This window comes from Prionailurus bengalensis, chromosome X (genome assembly GCF_016509475.1).
Source record: "Prionailurus bengalensis isolate Pbe53 chromosome X, Fcat_Pben_1.1_paternal_pri, whole genome shotgun sequence".
Classification (NCBI taxonomy): Eukaryota; Metazoa; Chordata; class Mammalia; order Carnivora; family Felidae; genus Prionailurus; species Prionailurus bengalensis.
Window position 1 is genome coordinate 71,213,044 of NC_057361.1, and position 16,929 is coordinate 71,229,972.

Below are 16,929 nucleotides of genomic sequence, written 5' to 3' on the forward strand. Positions count from 1 at the left end.
TCTGGGCTGCTTTGCCTGCAGTGCAGGGGTCCATAGTCTAATTACCAGTTTACCTAACCTGGCCCTATCCTCTTGTGAAAGCAGCTTTTCTGCTACAGTACTAAATAGGGGGTGCTTCCACCCTGAATATCTAATCTTGTTTATTTTATATACCTATATATTGGGCACCTTTGCGCCCGTTCCTATTTTAGGCCTTTGCCTCTCCCTCTCTATTCTGGGGGCTCTGTACCCAGTCTCTATTTTGGGGTGCCTTTGCACCACCCTGTTCCTCGTGCCTTTGTGCCTCCCTATTCTCAGGTTGCCTTTGCACCCTCCTATTCTTGGGGTGCCAATCTGGTGTACCCAGACTTGTGGGTGAACATGTTATGACTTTGTATTTCTTTATGCCTTGTTAACCCATTGGTGTAAGTCCGGGGGATTCCTAAGCTTATCCCCCACATAAAACCAGGAGAACTTTGGGAAAAGCTCAGAGATGACAAAGGGGAGAAGCAGGGAGAGGAGGGAGAACGTTAAAAGCCCCAAGTCAGGGCAGGAAAGAAGTTTCTAAGGACTAAACATCTCTTTATTTGACTATGATTTTCGGTGGTAGGCTTGCATCCCAGAGCCAGCCAGGGGCTTGGGATCTGGTGGGCCAGGGCCCAGTACTGAGGCAGTGGGTAGCAGCCTCTGGGCAGTGCTCTACTACTTGATGATCTTGAAGGCTCAAGCAGTGGCACAGCTGATGTCTGTGACATGGTCCCGGTACAGGGTTGGGTCATGGGTCACAGGGCAGACCTCCGGAACAGGGACCTTTGGGAGCTACCCTAGAGGACATCATTCCTTGAATGTATAATCACTAAAAGTGGTGAAGGTATGGGAGCAGCAAGCAGGAGGCATGATGGGTTCAGGACTGTCATGGGTAGTCAGTGCAGAAGCAATGGGAGCAGTATCCAGTCCTTCCACGTTCACATTCTCTTCTTTAGGACCTGGCTCCCCAACAAGTGGCACTGTCACCAAATGATAGGTGTTTATGGGCCTAGGGCACTTCCACTTCTTCTTTACTTGCTTTTTGTCAGCCTCGAGCTGTACATATGTCTCCAGTGAACATAAGTTGAACTCCTCTGATCTTGTTCTCCCCTGTACCCAAAGGAATGTCTGTAATGTATGCTCACCTGTAGACTGATGCATGGAATTCTGTCAGAGCCATGTTCCTCTATTTCTAGTGGCAGTAGTGCCTTGTCTTCTCAGGCCTTCTGAGAGCTACCAGCTGGAGTGCTGACATTTCGAGTCCTCAGGCTCTTGAGAGGCTCCTTATTGCTTTGGTAACTATTCAGAGCTTCCTTCTTGGCTCTTCTGCTTCTCTATCCCTGAATGGTTCATCCCCTTCATTGATGTCAGAGTCCTAGTCCACCTAATCCTCTGTGTTTGACTGGTGCCCTTGATACTCATCATCTCCTAATTCCTCTGTGAAACCCCCATAAGTCGTCTGATAGAACTCCTCTTCCTCTCTTGTCTCTACAATCCCAGAAAGCTGGTTCCCTGCCGTCTTCCTGGGGACCTGGCCCTTAGCCAAACTCATACTGCCTACTGAGACTGTGCTACTAACAGCAACCCCTCACCCAGTGCCCTGTTCACCATTGTACTTTTTATCTTTTCTAGTCTTAAGTCACCTCAGATTTATCTACATTCTTAGAGAAATATATGTAAGTTTGAATCTGAATTCTGACTCCACCACTGACTAGTTGGATGACATTGGAGAGAATTCTTAATGGTGGCATAAATATATGAATGTATCATTATCAAACTACAGTTTACATAATTTTTTGGAAACTTAGGATATTTCCAGTTATTATGCTAGTATAATCAGTACTTTGATAAAATACCTTGTACACAAATCTTTATGTTTATCTATCAATATTTACTTAAAATAAATTTCTAGAAATGGAATTGTAGGCCAGAAAGCATAAAAAATATCAATATAGTGAGGTGCCTGGGTGGCCAGTCGGTTAAGTGTCTGATTCTGGCTCAGATCATGATCTCATGGCTTGTGAGTTTGAGCCCCTCATCAGGCTCTGTGCTGTCAGCTCAGAGCCTGGAGCCTGTTTCAGATTCTCTGTCTCCCTCTCTCTCTACCCCTCCCCAACTCGTGCTCTGTCTCTTTCTCTCAAAAATGAATAAATGTTAAAAGAAATTAAAAAAATATATATATCAATACAGTGCCAAATCGAAATGCATAAAGGTAGTACTCATTTAACCAAAAATATTTCCTGAATTCCTTTTGTATGTGTGTGAGGCACTGTTATAAGAGGCACTGTTATAAGCACTGGGTAATGTTTTATTAATTTTCATTAGCAGTCTGGGATAGATCCACTTCCCTACATACTTGTTAACTATTAGTGTTCTTTCTCTTTTTTATTAATCTTAGAGAGACGATGATTTTTTTTTAGCTTACTTTGACACTCATCTTGGAAAGCTGAAAATCTAGGTAGGAGGGTAAGTAGCATTTGTCCCAAATAGTTGAATTTACATATTACTTAATTTTCAAGTAACTTTGTGCTCTTTATTATAGAATACACAGAATTCCTTGGTATTTATTGTATTTCACAATACATTTAAAATAGAATTTAATTGAATTACTTATCTAAGTTGGTTGCCAGCTAGGTACTAGAAAATATTCCCAAAGATGGGATCCAGTATTTGAAGAACTTAGAATTATGAAGGAATGAAAATGTGATTTGCATGCAATATTTCCAGGTAAAGTGAGTTTTGCCTCTTTTTAAATTTATTTACAATAAAGCCTCTACTAAACCAAAACATGATTAAGGTGTTCTGGTTAATTGAATCTTCTGGTAAATTTGTGGTTAACTTGAAAATCCTTTTATAGTTCAATTCTTGTTGGTTAAACATCTTTTTAAAAAGTTTCAGTATACTCCTATCTTATTAAGTACCATCTGGTGAATATAATTAAATTTGTCTATTAGGAAACTGCAGAGCCAGGGGGTAATCATTTCTTTAAACCATGAAATTTGCATTATTCAGATCTGTAAAATGATGCAACTGTGCTGTGTGTGTACAATCAGCCATAGATATCATTGCATGTTACTTTTTTAAATGTTTCTGTGATATGAGTTTGACTTATTGTCATTGGCTTGTTTTTACCAAAAAAATAACAGAGAAGAAATATTGATTTGAGGGTTCTAGTTACTTTGGTTCAATTTAATTTAAATGTGTTTTTTTTTTTGTGGCTTTATAGCTTACTTAATCTAATTAGAATTTCTGAGAGTACAAACAAGTTGTATTTATACAGTAAGTCCCATTTAAGCCCTATAGTAATCTATAGTAAGGCTTCTAATCTATAGTAAGAATGTTCTTCCTTCAGTGGAAACAGAATTCTCACAGTAGAGTTGAAATCTTTTTTCTCAACTTTATATCTGACAAATAGGAATTATATGTATGTATGTGTACATATATATGTATATACACATATATATGTATATATATTATATGTATGTATACATATATATGTACACATGTAATATATACATGTCAAATCTGACATCTGACATCAAATGACATTTGACATTTGACATCATGTCAAATCTGACATCTGACATCTGACAAATAGGAATTATATGTATGTATGTGTACATATATATGTATATACACATATATATGTATATATATTATATGTATGTATACATATATATACACATGTAATATATACATGTCAAAACATCAAATTTTATACCATGTATACATATCTACACATATATATGTATACATGGTATAAATTATATACACATATATGTATACATGGTATAATTATATACATGTATACATTATATACATGTATAAATTATATACACATATATATGTATACATGGTATAAAACTTGATGTTTTGACATGTATATATTATGAAATGATTATCACAATGAAGCTGATTAACAGATCTGTCACCTCAAATACTTAACATTTTCTTTTGTGTATGTTTGGAAAGGAAAACACTTAAGATCTACCCTCTTAACAAATTTCAAGTATACAATATGAATTTCAAGTATACAATACAATATAGTTAACTATAGTCACCATACACTAACTATATTTCTAGAACTTATTCTTTAATAACTGAAACTTTACTCTTTGGCCACCTCCACATTTCCTCTTCCATCCACCTCTGGTAACCACTATTCTGCTCTGTGCTTCTGAGACTTTGTATTTGTTTGCTTGTTTGCATTTCAGTTCTAAGTGAGATTGATCTTGCTTTAGTTGGATTATTGGCATTTGTAATTTTTTTAATTCAAGTATAATTAACATACAGTATTATAGTTTTAGGTTTACAATATAGTGATTGAACAATTGTATACATTTCTCTGTACTCATCAAGATAAGTGTATGCTTAATTCCCTTTATCTATTTCACCCATTACCCACACTCATTAATTTCCCTGGCAACTACCAGTTTCTTCTCTGTATTTAAGAGTCTGGGTTACTTTTTTTGTTTTGTTTTTAATTTAAATTTTAGTTAATGTACAGTACAATATTGGTGTATTGGTTTCAGGAGTAGAATTCAGTGATTGATCACTTACATACAAAACCCAGGGCTCATCACAAGTGCTCTCCTTAATACCCATCACCCATCTAGTCCATCTCCCACTCACCTCCTGCCATCAACTGTCAGTTTATTCTCTATCCTTAATAGGCTTTTTTGGTTTGTTTCCCTCTCTTTCTCACCCTTTTCCCCAAATGTTCGTCTGTTTTGTTTCTTAAATTCCACATATCAGTGAAATCATATGGTATTTGTCTTTCTCTGATTGACTTATTTCACTTAGCATAATACATTCTAGATCCATCCATGACATTGCAAATGGCAAGAGTTCATTCTTTTTGATGGCTGAGCAATATTCCATTCCTTATATATATACCACATCTGATTTATGCATTCACCAGTGAATGGACATTTGGACTTTCTCCATAGTATGGCTATTGTTGATAATGCTGCCAATAAACATTGGGGTGCATGTACCTCTTCATATCTGTATTTTGTATTCTTTGGGTAAATACCTAATAATGCCATTGCTGGATCGTAGGGAAGTTCTGTTGTTAGGTTTTTGAGGAAACTCCATACTGTTATTTTGTTCTAGTACCATACCATTTTGATCACCACAGCTTTGCAATATAGTTTCACATCCAGAATTGTGATGCCTCCAGCTTTTCTTTTTCAAGATTGCTTTGACTATTTATTTGCAGTCTTTTGTGGTTCCATATCAATTTTTGGATTGTTTCTTCTAGTTCTTTGAAAATGCTGGTGGTATTATGATAGGGTTTGCATTAAACGTGTAGATTGCTTTGGCTAGTATAGACATTTTAACAACGTTTTTTCTTTAAAATAGGAGCATGGAATTTTTTCCAATTTCTTTCTGTCTTCTTCAGTTTCTTTCATAAGTTTTATGAGTACAGATGTTTCACCTCTTTGGATAGGTTTATTCCTAGGTCTGTTAATTGATTTTGGTACAGTTGTAAATGGAAACATTCCTTTTTCTTCTGCTTTATTCCTGGTGTACAGAATTGCCACAGGTTTCTGTATGTTGATATTATATCCCATGTCTTTGCTGAATTCATGCATTCTAGCAATTTTTTTGGCAGAATTTTTCAGGTTTTCTACATACAGTATAATGTCATCTGCAAGTAGTGGAAGTTTGACATGTTTCTTACTGATTTGGATGCTTTTTCTTTCTTTTTTTTTTTAATTCCTGAGGCTAAGCCTTCCTGTACTATGTAAATAGTAATGGTGAGAGTAGACATCCCTTTCTTGTTCCTGACTGTAGAGGCAATCCTATGTTTTTCCCAATGACAATAATATTAGTTGTGGGTCTGTAGTATATGACTTTTATGATGCTGAGTTATGTTCCATCTACACCTACTTGGTTGAGGGTTTTTATCAAGAATGGATGCTGTATTTTGTCAAATGCTTTTTCTGCACCTATTGAGAGGATCATATGGTTCTTACCCTTCCTTTTATTAATGTAGTGTATTATGTTTGATTTGCAAAAACTGAAACTGCCCTGCAGCCTAGATATAAATCCCATTTGATTGTGGTGAATATAAATTTTTTTAATGTACTATTGGATTCAATTTACTGGAATCTTGTTGAGAATTTTTGCATTCATGTTCATCAGGGATATTGGCCTTTAATTCTCGTTTTTAGTGAGGTCTTTGTCTCATTTTGGAATCAAGGTAATGCTGACTTGATAGAATGAGTTTGGACTTTTCCTTCCATTTCTATTTTTGGAACACTTTGAGAAGAATACGTTTTAACTCTTCTTTTAATATCTGGTAGAATTCCCCTCAAAGCCATCTGGCCCTGGGCTTTCGTTTGTTGTGAGATTTTTGATTACTGACTCAGTTTCTTTGCTATTTATGTTTTTGTTCAGGTTTTCTATTTCTTGTTTCAATTTTGGTAGTTTGTATGTTTCTAGGAATTTGTCCATTTCTTACAGATTGCCTGGATTCCCTTACAATTTTTCATAATACTGTCTTTTAATTGTTTGCATTTCTGTTGGCTGTGATAACTCCTATTTCATTTGTAATTTTATTTATTTGGGTCCTTTCTCTTTTCTTTTTGATAAGTTTGTCTAGGGGTTTATCAATTTTATTAATTCTTTCAGAGAACTACCTCTTAGTTTTGATGGTTTGTTGTAGGTTTTTTTTTATTTGTTTCTATACTGTTTACTTGTGCTCTCTAATCTTTATTATTTACCTTCTTGTGATGGCTTTAGGCTTTATTTGCTTATCTTTTTCTAGCTCGTTTAGGTATAAGTTTAGGTTGTGAATTTGAATGTTATTTTCTTGATGTAGGCCTATATTGTTATATACTTCCCTCTAATGACCACATTTGCTGCATCCCGAAGGTTCCAGCCGGTTATATTTTCATTCTCATTTGTCTCTAAGTTTTTTCTATATCGTCTTTGATTTCCTGGTTAACCCATTCATTCTTTACAAGAATTTCTTTTATCTCCATGTATGTATGGTCTTTTCTACATTTTTTCTTGTGGTTGACTTCAAGTGTCATAGCATTGTGGTCTGAAAACATACATGGTATTATTTCAATCTTTTTCTACTTGTTGAAGGCTGATTTGCGACCCAGTATATGATCTATTCTGGAGACTGTCACATGTGCACTTGAAGAGAATGTGTGTTCTACTGCTTTAGGATGGAATGTTCTGATTGTATATGTTAAATCCATCTAGTCCAGTGTGTCATTCGAAGCCATGGTTTCCTTGTTGGTTTTCTGCCTAGATGAGCTGTCCATTGCTCTAAGTGGGGTGTTGAAATCCACTACTATGATTGTGTTATTATCAATGAGTTTCTTTATGTTTGTTATTTTTTTAATGTTCATTTACTGTGAGAGAGAGAGCGTGAGGGAGGGGCAGAGAGAGAGGGAGAGAGATTATTCCAAGTAGGCTCCTCGCTGTCAGTGCAGAGCCCAATGTGGGGCTTGATCTCATGAACTGTGAGATCATGCCCTGAGCCGAAATCAAGAGTTGGACGCTTAACTGACTGAGCCACCCAGGTGTCCCAGTTTATGTTTGTTATTAATTTATATATATATATATATATACATATATATACATATATATACATATATATATATATATATATATATATATGTATATATATATATAGGTGCTTTCAAGTTTGGGGCAGAAATATTTATGATTGTTTGATCTTCCTGTTGTATAATTCCCTTTATTGTGACATAGTTCCATTATTTATCTCTTGTTATAGTCTTTGGTTTAAAATGTAGTTTTAAGTGTGGCTAGTTTGGCTATATTTTGATGTTTGTTAGCATGAGAGATCGTTTTTCATCCTATCACTTTTAATCTGTAAGTTTGTTTAGGTCTAAAATGAGTCTCTTACAGACAGCATATACATGGGTTTTTTTTTAAATCCATTTTGATATCCTGTATCTTTTGATTGGAGCATTTAGTTCATTTAGATTCAGAGTGATTATGGATAGATATGAATATAATGCTATTGTATTATTTGAGAAGTGGTTGGGGGGTGCCTGGGTGGCTCAGTCGGTTAAGTGCCAGACTTCTGCTCAGGTCATGATCTCACGGTTTGTGGGTTTGAGCCCCACGTCAGGCTCTGTGCTGACAGCTCAGAGCCTGGAGCCTGCTTCAGATTATGTGTCTCCCTCTCTCTTTGCCCCTCCCCTGCTTGTGCTCTATCTCTCTCTCAAAAAAAATAAACATTAAAAAAAAAGAGAGAGAAGTGGTTGGTTCTGGAAATTTTCTCTGTTCCTTTCTAGTCTTTGTTATTTTTGGTCTTTCTTTACCACTCAAAAGATTTCTTTCAGTATTTCCTGTAGGGCTGGTATAGTGGTCATGAATTCTTTTAGTTTTTGTTTGTCTGGGTAACTCTTTATGTCTCCTTCTATTCTGAATGACAACCTTTCTGGTTATATTATTCTTGGCTGCATATTGTTCCCCTTCAGCACAATATATATATTATGCCACTGCCTTCTGGCCTGCCAGGTTTCTGTGGGGAGATCTGCTGCTAACCTGATGTGTCTTTCCTTGTAGGTTAGGGATTTCTTTTCCCTTGCTGCTTTCATGATTCTTTCCTTATCTCTGTATTTTACAAATTTTACCTACAGTGTGTCTTGGTGTTGGCCAGCTTTTATTTTGATGGGAGTTCTTGTGCCTCCTGGATTCAGAGTTATGTTTCTTTCCCCTGATTAGGAAAGTTTTCAGGTATAATTTGGTCAAATAAACTTTCTGCCCTTTTTTCTCTCTCTTCTTCTTGTGGGACTCTTATAATGTGAACATTATTATGCTTTATGGAGTCACTGATTTTCTTAAGTCTATTCATGATCCAATATTTTTCTTCCCCTCTTTTCAGCTTCATTTTTTTCCATAATTTCATTCTGTGTCACTTATTCCTCCCTGTACTTCTTCCATCCTTGTTGTCATTACTCTCAGTTGGTTTTGCATCTCAGTGACAGCATTTTTTATTTTGGCCTGGCTAGTTTTTAGGTCTGTCATCTTTTAGGTAATGGTCTCTATTGCTCTGCTTTTTTCAGGACCAGCCAGTATTCTTATGTTGTTTTAAATTCTGGGTTAGGCATATTACTTATATCTATTTTGATTACCACCAGGACCTCAACCTCTTCTTGTTCTTTCTTTTGGGATGAATTCCTCTGTCTTGGAATTTTGTCTAAGACTCTGTTTTTTGTGTGTTAGGAAAGTGTTTCTGGTCCTATTTCCATTAGAACTGAACTTTGCAGCACTCTGTGGTCAGTATACCTGTTGTGTGTGGGGGTTTTGTGCTGGTCTTCTGGAAGAGATACCTGCTACTGCTCTGGCTCTCAATCACACTTTCCCCAGTAAAAAGGCACCTGCACAGCACAGTGGTGTGGAGCTTGTTTTAAGAGGCTCAACCTCCTCTGTGTGCTCTGTGCTGCTTGATGAAGTCTGTCCATGCTGATGGGAAGTTTGAAAAATGGCGTCAGCCTGCCCTCTTACCTGGATAAGGGAGTTCATGTCTGCCACTGTGCAGGAATCCCTCACAGAAGAGTGAACAGTCTCATCTTGTGTCCCAGGTTTCTGTCAGATTACTACCTTTATCCTGTCCATGTCGAAGTTGTCTTGATTCCTAGCAGCCCAGTTCTCCTGTTTTATCTCAGGTGTGCAACTGTGTTCCAGAACTGCAAATTTTAGGGACCTGGCATGGCAGAGATCCATGCTGATCCTCTGGGGGAGGCTCTTGCTGTGCTTTGGCTAGTACCGGTTTGTCCTAGAAAAGTAGTTGCATGACCACGCATGGGCTTGGATTGTATGGTAAAGCAAACATTTGGCATCCAGGTAGCTGTTCTCAGCAGGTGTGTCTCTGAATGCTAATTAATCGGGCAGCTCATTGGCACCCACTGGCTCTTTTGTTTCTTGAGAGGCAGTGTCACCTCTTCCAAATGCACTGGGTGCAGGAAGTCTCTCCCAGTGTGATCCAGGGGATCCTCAGAACGGGTGATCATGAAGACTTCTAAAATTTTAGACTTTGAGCTCAGCTGCTTGTAAAAACTTGCAATAATCAGCCCTTCTCATTTCTCCAGTCAATGTTTTGGGGGAGGTGTTTTTCTTGTGCAGTCTCCTCAGTGCTACTTTATCTCTCTCTCTTCTCTCTCTCTCTCTCTCTCTCTCTCTCTCTCTCTCCCTGTCTCTCTCTCTCTCTCTCCCTGTGTCTCTCTTCTCTCTGTGATCAGGGCTCCCTCCCTTCTGCACTATCCATGATTGTTTTCTCCCTCACATCATGTCTCCAAACCTCCTGCCTTCCACAGTGTTTTCTCTTTTCTCCCTCTAGATGTGCAGTTTGTTCCCTCAGTTCTCAGATAGTTTTCCTGGGTGTTCAGAATGACTTGATAATTATTTAGCTGTGTTTGAGGGACAAAGCACTGATAAGATCCTTCTACAACTCTGCCTTCTTTACTCTTTCCCTGAATTTTTTTAAGCAAAATCTTCAGTAGAGAATCCAAGACATGCAAAATTAACATTGTGATACATGACAAAATCTGTATGGCTCCAAAGGTTCTATTTTCCCACCATTTCAGTTTTTTCTATGTAGCTGTCAAATTTTCCCAGCACCATTTACTGAAGAAACTTTCCTTTCCATATTGTATGTTCTTGCATCCTTTGACAGAAATTGACCATAAATGGATAGTTTTATTTCTTGACACTTTGCTGTTCTGTTGATCTGTGTGTCTGTTTTTTTTTTTTTTTAATGTTTATTTATTTTTGAGAGAGATAGAGACAGAGTGTGAGCAGGGGAGGAGCAGAGAGAGAGAAAGACGGAGACACAGAATCTGAAGTAGGCTCCAGGCTCTGAGCTGTCAGCACAGAGCCTGACATGGGGCTTGAACCCATGAACCACGAGATCATGACCTGAGCCAAAGTCGGTTGCTTAACTGACTAAGCCACTCAGGCTCCCCTGTATGTCTGTTTTTATGCCAATATCATACTCTTTTCATTACTATAGCTTTGTAATATAGTTTGAAATCAGGTATAGTGTGATACCTCAGGCTTTTTTCTTTGTCAACATTGTTTTAGCTTTAGGGTCTTTGTCATTCCATATATATTTCAGGATTATTTCTTCTGTTTCTGTGGAAAATGCCACAGAATTAATGCCATGGAATTTTTATAGGGATTGCATTGAATCTGTTAATTGCCTTGGGTTTTATAGTCATTTTTAACATTAACTCTTCCAGTCCAAGAGCATGAAATATATTTCCATTTTTTGTGTCTTCACTTTCTTTAATTAATGTCTTATAGTTTTCATTCTACTGATCTTTCACCTCCCTGGAAGAATTCATTCCTTGTCATTTTCCTTTTTTCATGCAATTGTGAATGGGACTGTTTCCTTGATTTCTCTTTCTGATAGTTATTAGTGTTTAGAAACGCAATAGATTCCTGTATGTTAATTTTGTATTCTTCAACTTTATCTAATTCATGCATTAGTTCTAACAAATTATTTTTTGTGGGTTCTTCAGGGTTTTCCATGCATAATATGCTGTGTGTATACGGCAGTTGTACTTCTTCCTTTCCAATTTGGATGCCTTCTATTTCTTTTTCCTACCTAATTGATGTGACTAAGCGTACAATACTATGTTGAATAAAAGCGGAGAGAGTGGGCATCCTCGTCTTATTCATTGTCTTAGGGGAAAAACTTTTCAGTTCTTCATCATTGAATAGCCCTGGGTTTGTCATATATGACTTTTGATATGTTGAAGTATGTTCCTCCTTACCCACATTGTTTACAGTTTTTGTCATAAATGGTTTTTTAATTTTGTCAAATGTTTCTCTACCTATTGAGATGATCATGTGGTTTTTATCTTTCATTTTGTTACCATGATGTATCATGTTTGATTTGCAGATGTTGAATATCCTTGTGTCCCTGAAATAAATCACTTGATCATAATGTATGATCTTTTTAGTTTACTGTTGAACTCAGTTTGCTTATATTTTGTTGAGGATTTTTGCATCTGTGTTCATCAGGGATATTGGCCTGTATTTATTTTCCAGCGTCCTTGTCTAGTTTGATAGCAGAGTAATACTGGCCTCATACAATGAGTTTGGAAGAGTTTCCTCATCTTCAATTCTTTGGAAGATTCTGAGGATGCATATTAAATCCTTTTTGAAGGTTTGGTAGTATTCATCAATGAAGCCGTCTGGTGCTGGACTTTTGTGTTTTGGGAGTTTTTTGATTACTGACTCAATTATGTGTATTTATATTTCCTATTTCTTCATGATTCAGTCTTGGAAAATTGCATGTTTCTATAAATCTATTTATAGTTTCCAGTTTGTTGGCATATAACTGTTCCCTGTAGTCTTATTTGATGCTTTATGTTTCTGTAGTACCCGTTGCAACTACTCCTTTATTTCTGATTTAATTTTGAAGCCCCTCCTCTTTTGTGTGTGTGTGTATGTGAGTCTAACTAAATGTTTATTGATTTTGTTTATCTTCTCAAGAAACTGGTTCCCAGTTTGATCTTTACTATTGTCTTTCTTGTCTCTTCATTTATTTCCACTTTGATCTTTATTATTTCCTTCCTTCTACTAACTTCAGGCTTTGTTCTTCTTTTTTATAGTTACTTTGTGAAAAGTTATATTGTTTATTTGAGATTTTTCTTGTTTCTTGAGATAGGCCATAAACTTATGGCATGCAGCTTTTGCTGCATCCCATAGCTTTTGGTATGTCATGTTTCTATTTTCATTTGTCTCTATGTATTATTTTATTTATCTCATGATTTCTTCTATTACCCAGAAAATGTATCCCAGTAGTTTTTCAGTAACATGCTGTTTCATCTCTATGTGTTTACAGTTTTTATAGTTTTCTTATAGTTGATTTTTAGTTTCATACCATTGAGGTTTGAAAACAAGCTTGATAGGATTTCATTCTTGCATTTTTGAGACTTGTTTTGTGGCCTAACATGTGATCTATCCTTGAGAATATTCCATGTACACTTGAAAAGAGTGTGTATTCTGCAGCTATGGAATGAGATGTTCTGTATATATCTATTAAGTCTGCCTCATCTAATGTGTCATTTAAGGCCAATGTTTCCTTGTCGATTTTCTATGTAAATGATATATTCATTGATATAAGTGTGGTATTAAAATCCCCTACTATTATTGTGTTGCTGTCCATTTCTCCTTTTAGGGCTTTTATTATTTCCTTTCTATATTTTGGTGTTTTATGGCTCATGCATATATATTTATAAATGTTACATCTTTCTGCTGGATTGACCCCTTTATTTTATGTAGCACCCTTCTTTGTTTTTTTTTTTACAGTCTTTGTTTTAAAGTAATATTTTGTCTAGTATGAGTGTAGCTACATCTTTTTTGTTGTTTTTTTTTTTTTCTATTTGCATGGAATACTTTTCCATCTCTTCACTATTAGTCTGTTTGTCTTTACTTCTGAAGTGTGTCTTCTGTAGGTTGTATATAAATGTGTCCTGTATATTTATTCTTTCAGCCACTTTATGTCTTTTGATTGGAGAACTTAGTCCATTTACATTTAGAGTAATTATTGATAGTTATATACTTATTGTCATTTCATTAATTGTTTTCTGGCCATTTTTGTAGTTCTTCTCTGTTCTTTTCATCTGTCTTCACTTGTGGTTTGATGATTTTCTTTAGTGATATGTTTGGTTTCCTTTCTCATCTTCTTTTATATGTTTACTATAACTTTTTTTGTGTGTGGTTACTGTGAGTTTCACATATATCATATATATAACTGTATTTTGAGTTGATAGCAACTTAAATTTGAACACATTCTAAAACTACATTTTTATTCCCCTTCCACATTTTATCTTTTTGATGTCATTTTATGTCTCTGAACTAATTATTATAGTTTTAGTTAATTTTACTGCTTTTGTCTTTTAACCTTTATTGCATTTTTATAAGTGACTGGTCCACTTCCTTTAATATACATTTACCTTTTCTAATGGTATTTTTGTTTTGTTTTCTTTCTATTAGTGTCATTTCTTTTCAGGTTAAAATAGTCTTTTTAAATTTTTTTTGTAAGTCTGGATTAATAGTGATGAACTCCTTTAGATTTTGCTTATTTGGAACTCTCTTTACTTCTGTTGTAAAGGATAATCTTGCCTCTATTCTTGGTTAGAAGTTTTTTTCCTTTCAGGACTTTGAATATGTCATATCATTCCTTTTTGGCTTGCAGTGTCTGCTGAGAAATCTTCTGGTAGCCTTAGGGATCTCCCTTGTGTGTAGCAATTTGTTTTTCTCTTATTGCTTGGAAGATTCTGTCTTTAACTTTTGACATTTTAGTTATAATGTGTCTTGATATGTCTTTCTTTGGTTTCATCTTGTTTGGAACTTTCTGCACTTCCAGGACCTACATGTCTATTTCTTTCCCCAGGTTAGGGAAGTTTTTAGCCATTATTTCATTAAATAATTTTGCTGTCCTTTTCTCTCTTTTTTTTGTTACCCTATAGTGCCAACATTATTTTGCTTGGTGATGTCCCAGAGGTCCCTTAAATTCTCTCTTTTTTTTTCCCAATTCTTTTTTCTTTTTCCAGCTCTGTCTGGGTGAATTCCATTGCTGTGTATTCCAGATCACTAATCCATTTTGCTTCATCCAGTCTGCTGTTGAACACCTGTTGTGTATTTTTCAGTTTGCTCATTGTATTTTTCAGCTATGTGACTTCAGTTTGGTACCTTCTTATATTTTATGCATCTTTGTTGACATTCTCACTGTGTCTGTTCTGTTTGGTTCCTGAGTTTGGTGAACATCTTTAGGACCATTACTTTGAATTCTTTATCAGGTGGATTACTTATCTTTGTATCATTAAGGTTCCCCCCCCACCCTGGCTAAGGTTTTATCTTGTTTCATTTGGAACATATTACTGTTTTTTTTCCATTTTGTTTGACTCTGTTTCTGTTCATATGTATTAGGCAAAACAGTTGCCTCTCCTATCTTGAAGTGGTGGTCTTATGTAGTTGATGATACATACTTCTTATTCAACCTTGCCCTAGTGCTTGGTTGTCTCTCAAACGTTTGTGGTTGTTTAGTCTACCTGATGTTTTCATAATGTGTTCCTATTGTGAGGGTGTACCAAGACTGTCATCATTACAAGTGCAGTAATCTTACTTAGCACCTAATTTCAGACTGATATCAGGAAGCAGCTTTGAAAGCATGTAAGTATTTACATTTTTGTAGTGCCACATTTATAATTTCTGCTGTCCTCCAGTTCATGAGATCTTGGTATGCCCTGGGTGATACTTGCAAAAATTAGGGTTCCAGATGAATATATAAGCTCCTTTCTGGGACATCTCAAAGTCAAAGGGGTGTACAAGGATGACATCTCCCTGTTTATGTTCCTGGGAATACCTCCTTAGCCTCTAGGTATATGGGAAACCTGAAGCCTGTCCCTAGACTAAAGCTCCAGGCTAAGCATATAGGACTTTTTCATAGGAAGACTGGGGTTGTGTTTCATTCTTTTGTCTGCAGTGCCCTGGGTTGGAGACCTGCTAAGGACTATCTTTCCAATTTTTACATTTCCATGGAACTCAAGGAAGCCAGCCTCCTTGGCCTCCAGGCCTAAGTAATCAAGGAGTATCTTTGGGAACTGTGTATGCCCTCTGGCTTTAGCTGGAGAGTGTAGGGGGTTGGGCATACTCACTGGTTTTAGAAAGGCAGCAGGGGAAATATTTTGTCTACCCATACCTTTGGGCTTCAAGATTTCAATGAGAGAATGCCTTGTCTTTAGGAGAATGCCATGACTACTTGCACTTGCTAGCCCTAGCCAGGGAAGGGCAGAGTGTCACAAATGTCTGTGCTTAGTGACTTTAGCCAGGGAGTGGGAGAGTGCTGTGATTGTTTGTGCTAGCTTGCCCCAGCTAGAAGCAAGGTAGTGCTGCAACCGCTCACACTCTCTGCCTTCAGCAAGGCAGCAGGATAGTGCCTCAACCTTTCTTTCACTCTACCTGTATTACCAAGTCAGTGAGAGAGTGCCAAGTCTGAGTGCGCTCACCTGTGGTATCAGAGTAGGTGGGGAATATAAAATTAGTGTCTGTCAGCACCTCTGTCTTTGAAGAGATTTTCAACTGTCCCCTCCCTCTCCATCAGATGCTTTTAGGTAGGCAAATAATTCTCCTTTACATATAGTGTAGGTGCTTTCAAACTGCTGTTTTTTCACTGGATCTCAGTATGAGTGAAAGAAGCCCTTTAAAAGGGTAGTCTCAGTTTCCTGTAGTGAATTGGGTCCCTTGGATGTTAATACCTTTGGTTTTCTCAGGTAGACTTTTCTGTGTGTGGCGCCATCTCTGAAGTGCAGATTCCAGGCATTGGGATGGTTGATGTGGGCCATCAATCCCTTGCTCCTCCAGAAGCAGTACTGGATTGTTAGATTCCTCCCTATTGTGTGTTGCCTTGCCGGGGAGCTGTTTTTGGTGAGACTGTATCTTTGTCTTACTTACTTGTCTCAGTGTGGTCTTTTTATGCTTTTTGTGGAGAAGTAGTTCATCTAGTTTTCAGATCTTTTTCAGAATGCCACGATGTTGCAGAAATCTTATTTATTTATTTTTTAAATCTTCTTTTGATCAACCAATTGCAGAGAGTAAGTTAAACCTATGATAGTGAATATGTCTGTTCTTGTTTCAGATATTTTGAGGATATGTTAATAGATGCATACAAGTTTAAGATTATAATATTTCTAGTTATTTAAGCTTTTTGTCTTGATAGAGTCACTTTATATCTAATAATGGATTTTGTCTTAAAGTCTATCTTGTCTAATATTTTTAAAAATTTTGTCTAATATTAATATAGGTCATAGTAGTTTTCTTTTGATTGCAACTTGTCCAGTATGCCCTGTTCCCCACATTTTAGATATATGGTGTCATATTTTACATCATTTTATTTTGTGAATCCCTTGACTGCTT

The 16,929-nt window shown here is 36.5% G+C and overlaps 1 protein-coding gene and 1 pseudogene across 2 annotated transcripts in view; one reads left to right on the forward strand and one right to left on the reverse strand.

Annotated features, from left to right (window-relative positions):
* The window catches only part of APOOL (apolipoprotein O like), a 102,895-nt gene that overhangs the window by 49,235 nt on the left and 36,731 nt on the right, over positions 1 to 16,929 (forward strand). The gene's annotated exons all lie outside the window — the stretch shown is intronic.
* Positions 386 to 1,600, reverse strand: LOC122477840 (annotated as a pseudogene).